Source organism: Tauraco erythrolophus, chromosome 21 (genome assembly GCF_009769465.1).
Source record: "Tauraco erythrolophus isolate bTauEry1 chromosome 21, bTauEry1.pri, whole genome shotgun sequence".
Lineage (NCBI taxonomy): Eukaryota > Metazoa > Chordata > Aves > Musophagiformes > Musophagidae > Tauraco > Tauraco erythrolophus.
Window position 1 is genome coordinate 11924854 of NC_141485.1, and position 6000 is coordinate 11930853.

Here is a 6000-nt window from a genome sequence, read left to right on the forward strand (position 1 = left end):
ATCCCATCTCCAGAGCTCAAGGGATACTATACAACATCAGCAGGAATCGGACCACGCTTGGGTCTCACCCGCAGGCTCCTGTTCAATGCAGCCCAGGCCCCACCTGACCATTAGCCAAAGAAAAGATCATTATATTCAAGGAAACGAAGGGTCTACTGCACTGCAAAATCAGTCCAGCTGTTTACCAATAAATTGGCCTAAGTTTTCCATATCCTTCGCAGAAACCTGACACTGGCACTTTCAGCTGCTGTTATGCCGAGCTTCACTAAGGTCCATTCCCTCACAACGAAGACAGGAACGAGAGGATCTGCTCGGCTCTGATGAATGACCTCCTCTGAAAGAGCCTCAGAGACAGCCACAGCCTACCCCCCTGCACGCCTTAAAAAGCTCACAGCCAGCAACACAGAGAGATGGGAGAATTTAAAGCATCTCAGTCCACCAGCTTCAGTATTTTCGTGCATCTGCTTTTGAGCTTTTCAAAGAAGGGCTAATCTTCACCTCTGTTTTCCCAGAGCAGATCTGTGGGTCCACGAACCCGACCCCTCTCCCCACCTCGCGAAACAGCAGCACGGCCCCGGCCCTGACAGAAACTTCCTTATTACCCCAACTGTTGACAAGGGCACTAAATGACTGCAAGGCAAGGAGGCAAGCGAACGGCCAGCGAGGCAGAAAGCTGTTAGACAGCATTCATCTGAACAGCTTCCCCGTCAAACCCAGGTCTGCCGTAACGCACCCGCACAGAGCCGCCGGGCCATCCCCCGGCTTCAGCACCTTCGTACCGAGACACACGTTTATTCACGCTAAACGCCGAGCTCTCCTAAGCCACAGAGGCGCCCCAGTAACAGCCCAGCGAGAACTGCTGCGTCCTGGGAGAGTCAAAAGCCGAGAACGACCAGGGAACTGTGGCGGATCTGGTGCAAATTCTTTCCTGCCTACTGCTTTCCCAGAAACGCAAGCGCTGTTCCACAACAGGGAAGACCACTGTTACATCCAACCACCTACACCCAACATCCGCACATTTGTGTTTCATCTTGTAGAAAAACTTACCGCCGTTACCACGCAGTTCTCTCTCTGGACTTCCATGTTCTTCGCAATCCAAGCAATGCAATACACTGTATTTTCTTCATTATAACCAACCATAAAAGCAGAAATTACTAACTTGCCTTGTCAAACCAGAGACAACAAAACCAAGCTGAGAACACGTATGTCACAAAACAAGTAAGATGATTTACCTTATCTTTACTAATTTAAGGACATTAACTACCCTGATCATGAGGTCTATGTTTCTCTCATCTTTCCTGGTAAACTCAACACCACACCTACAATCCCACGCGTGAGCACTCCTGCACAAATCTCTTCGCTCTACACTCCTTGTCATCTGCCAACTACCTCATTTCAGCTTTCTCCCTCTCAGCTTCCCATTTTCCTCCCTACTCTTTTACGCAATGCTGGAACATTGTCACTGTATTTTCAATCCAGAAAACATGGTATTTTCAACACAACCAAGCTCAAAGACAAGCAAAGAATAGAATGTAAAGAACATGTGCAAGAGAAACCTGAAGATACAGGATGGGAACCTTCTACCCTGCTTACATAAAAAGGACCACAAGCCAATGAGCAGTGCCTGCCTGGTGTCTTAAAAAACACTAAGCATCCATAAGCGTATCTGCTCTCTATCCAGTAGCTAAACTGTCTCAGTTTGATCAAACTGAAACTTTGGATTCTGCATTCTTCTACATCCACTCTTTGCATTACAAACCAACTTGCAAATAAAGAATAATTGTTCACTGGAATTTCAGACTGCATGTCATTTCTTCTATAGCAAATGTTTCACCCATTACTTATTTGGTATTGTCATACACAGCCAAGTAGAGCAATCTTTTTTCAAAAAAATCCCAACCATTACCATTCTCCAAATCCTCACTACCACATTTCTCAATACATTATCCAATTAACCACAAACTTGGCGTAACAGCAGAGTGACTGAACCATGCACTAATTCTGCCATGTTTCAGATGGGCATTGTTTCATTTGAGGAACAGGAAAGAGGGCTAGAAAAGCTTTCAGAAATTTCCTTCCAAGGAACAGGACTCAAGGAATCCTAGGAAAGCCAAATTCTCGAGCCAGAAGTACACAAAGGGCCTTTCCTCTAGTATACCATGCGTGTGAGATGTCCAGGAACATCACCCTGACCACCACAAAAAGCCAAAGCCTTCCTGCTGCAGGGAAGCAACGACAGCTATCAGAGCACACTGGCAGCGGTGCCTGGGCTTTTACATCCCTCTCAGTTCCCTGCATTGCATCTTCTTGGAGAACTATCGAGCTGCCTTCACCACCCATCTCTGATCAGGTCCGGGGAAGCAGAACCTATTTACAGTAGCTAGAGACCCTTTTCTTAATATACCATTATAAATAATAAAGCCTTGCCTACTTTTAGGACAGAAACTACAAGTTCTGCAGTGACCTACATGGATAAACAAAATTAAACACTCAGATGCGATCGCAAATTCCACTTCTGATGAAGCACGTTAACTTCTTCACTTAAAGCGAATCAGCTTGTGCTCTGGTACAATCAGATCCAACTAAAAGATGCCAAGAACTCCACCTGTTTCTAATTAAATAATAGAAGCACTTCAGTATTGAAAAGCTACTCACTACTACTTAGTTTTTCCAGATTCTGTTACAAATTGCATAATGTTATAAGATCAATGGTGTGCCTTAAACGATCAGTCACAGCACGCACAGAACTAGTACTCCATCCTTACTTTAATCATACATGACGCAGTACCAGGATGAGATGCTAAAAAACAGAAACGCGTGAGCAAGATTTGGCTTTAGATTTCCATTCCCTGGCTTGATAGTAACAAGTTACGCCATTCTGCTCAAAAGCAACAAGAAACCGTACTTTTTACCAGTACATGTGCCTCTCCTAAAAAGCTATGATGCCATTTTGAGGCTTGTGTTTATTGTCAAAATACTTCAACACATAGTTTGTTTAGTTTTCAAATGGTATCAACTTCTTCCATTCATTCTGCAGGTTCAGCTTAGGTCTGAGAGCCAGGCTGGACTTACTCATGCAACACTGCTGGCCAAAAGGATACGGCAGGAGCAGCCGTCTCCTCCGATACGATATATACACACACGGTCGGAAACATGAAGCAAAATCTTCAAGAGGAGTGCACACCGTACCCTCCTTGAGGGTTTTCCAACACGACGCTCATTTTCCTTTTCTCCCACAGAGGGTTGTTTTCATGGCAAAGGTGACACCAAAAACTACGAACTCGAAACAGGACCACGCACCAGCAGGTAACCTTCACGCTGCTGTACGTCGTCGACCTCATGCAATTGCATCCAAGCAGGAGATCCAGTTTTAACTCGAGGGCAACAGAGTTTCTCCAGTGATTTAATTTGCATTTATCGCCACAATATTCACCGTTTGCAAGGATACATTTTCTCTACATGCAGCAATTCCCTTTCCGTCAGTTATCAAACGAGTCCATCTTCAACTACATGGCAAACTGATGCAGAAATGCCATGCTAATTCCAGCGTTTCCTTAGGAAATACAACTAACCTTCACTAGAGAAGGGGGTTAAGTGTTCAACTGCATGCCTTTCAGGTACAGTCTCAAGTGAAGTGCCACGTTTGATACCTGTAGGAAACTGCCATTTTTGCATCTCATATTCCATTTGTGAACAGACCTTTTTGTTCTTTAATCCAAGTTCTGAATTATTTAATCCTGCCTGCAACTCCTGAAATCTCTCTTCCTATAAACAAGAGGTTATTTAGTGAAAGGAAATAAATAATTAAAAGAGTCAGACCCTAAAGTGTTCCTGGCTCTGTTTTTAATGAATATTGATACAATCTTGAGAAACCTGCTGCTTAATATTACAAGGCAGGTCGAAGCTCAGCAACAGTTAAACATCTAACAGAACGCAGAGAAGGAATTTGCGAGCAGACACGGTGCACGTCACTCCGCTGCCACCGACACGGGACGACACCGTCTCAGCTCCTCACAACTTTCTCATACAGAAAAATGACAGGTTCAAAGCCATCTAGACCCAGAGCTACAGGAGCTGGAGTTTAGAGGGCACAGACAGAGCCACGTTAAGCATAAATCCTTCAGGTTTTTGTCCTGGAATAGGGTAATGGAAGCATTTTTATTTTCTCTAATTGCACACTCAAAATACGTTAGTACAAATGAATGACGGGGGAGGGAGGGAGGCATGGACAGTTCTGTAAGACTGAACTTCATACTCAGGAACGATTGTTTTTACAACACATTGCTTCATCTGCAAGTGGGAGTAAACATTACACTACCTCTTCATGCAGACGGGTGGATAAAGAAAAAAAAAACACCAAACCAACAACCTAATCTGACACAAATTAACTATTCTGCATCTAGATGAAGGTACTCTCCACCTCTCCGGTCACTCCAGGACTCTCCACAGCCAGACTGCGTGTGAAGTTAATAAACTTTGCACTGCATACAGATCGCCTGGTGAACCTGCCAAAAGGTGAACAGCCTCGATCCGCAACACATAAATAATCACAAGTCCTCCAAAGCAGGTAATGAATATTGTTCCAACAGCTTTAAGCTAGCGTTACCAGAACGCTTCAAAGGAGAACCTACAAGCTGTTCAAGTCCGACTGTCACATTCAGTCTGCAAAAACGAGATTAAGGTTTGTGCAGCGATACTCCACAACAGGTTTTACAGTATGCACAGAAATTAAATTATGATAAAAGTGAGCTATTTTTTACTAAAAACAGAATAGAACAATCTATCAAAATGCCATTTGGCTGCGTTCATTACATTTTAGAATTTAATTTACATGATAGATACCTTACCGTAATATGTTTTAATCAATAAGCATTTCTGAAGGCTTTATTTTTGTAGGAAATATTTAGACTTCTTCACCGTTAAATGTAACACCACCGCAGTGAAGTTAGGAGCATTTATTTTCCTACGCTAAGCGAGTACAACCACACATACACAGAGGCAAAAGTCCACAATTAAAGATGTCAGACCTAGTTTAACTATATCTTAATTTAATCCATTTCATTTTATACAATTCTACATCTGGATCTCGTTTTCTGTATTCCTGTAGGTATTCTGGGTCACTGTTAAGAATCCTTTCAAGTTAGCAAAGTTCAGCCAAGTCTACCTTAATCCAAAGCCTTTAAAACAATAAAACACGAAGGGGGGGGGGGGGAGAAAGAAAAGCCTAAACCAAAACGCTACTTCACCCCACCTCCCAATGCACCTGAGAGTCAGAAGGGACCAGCCTCCTACTACAGGTCCTACGTAGCACTTCCCGTTTTGGGGGTTGCTGGGTTGTGGGTTGGTTTTATGGTTGTTTTTTTTTTTTTTTAGCAAAGCTGCCGCTAGCTTACCCTCTGCAAGCCCCGCCGAGGGGAAGGGAGGGCGGCGGGCCCCAGGTCCCGCTCCCCGGCCCCCCCCCACCCCCGCCAGCATCCCCTCACCTCCAGCGGGGCTGCGGCTCTGCCCAGCATCAACGCACCATGCCTCCGCCTGCCGCAGCGCTCCGGCCGGGCACCGCCGATCGCGCCTCGCAGGGGGCCAGGGTGGGCAGCCGCCGGCTTTCGAGCCGGTTTATTTAAACGGGAAGCAGCGGAGGGCTCGGAGAGGCAGCGCCTTCCTGCACCAATCAACTGGGAGAAACACGCATGTTGCAATCCCATCCAGCGGCGGGAGCAGCACCAATTCATCGTTTGACAACCTTCCCCCCCCCACCCGCCCTGGCCTTATCTATATACCCCAGCAATTACATCAAACAGTGGATCTGCAATTTCCTCAGGGCACGCACCCAAAGGGCGAAGGAAAGCCGGTTTGCGAGGACTTTCCCTCGGAGGAAACCAGACTTCCAGGCTGTTATGAGCCAGCACAGTAAAGCATCAATATTCCGCTCATCTGTCAGATCCTGGACAGCAGGAGAGGCTGGAGAGCCCGTGAATTATGTAAGCGTGCCCTCCCGCCGCC

The 6000-nt window shown here is 45.6% G+C and overlaps 1 protein-coding gene across 7 annotated transcripts in view; it reads right to left on the reverse strand.

Annotated features, from left to right (window-relative positions):
• Window positions 1-6000, reverse strand: part of CUX1 (cut like homeobox 1) — a 358862-nt gene that overhangs the window by 351793 nt on the left and 1069 nt on the right. The window lies entirely within an intron of this gene.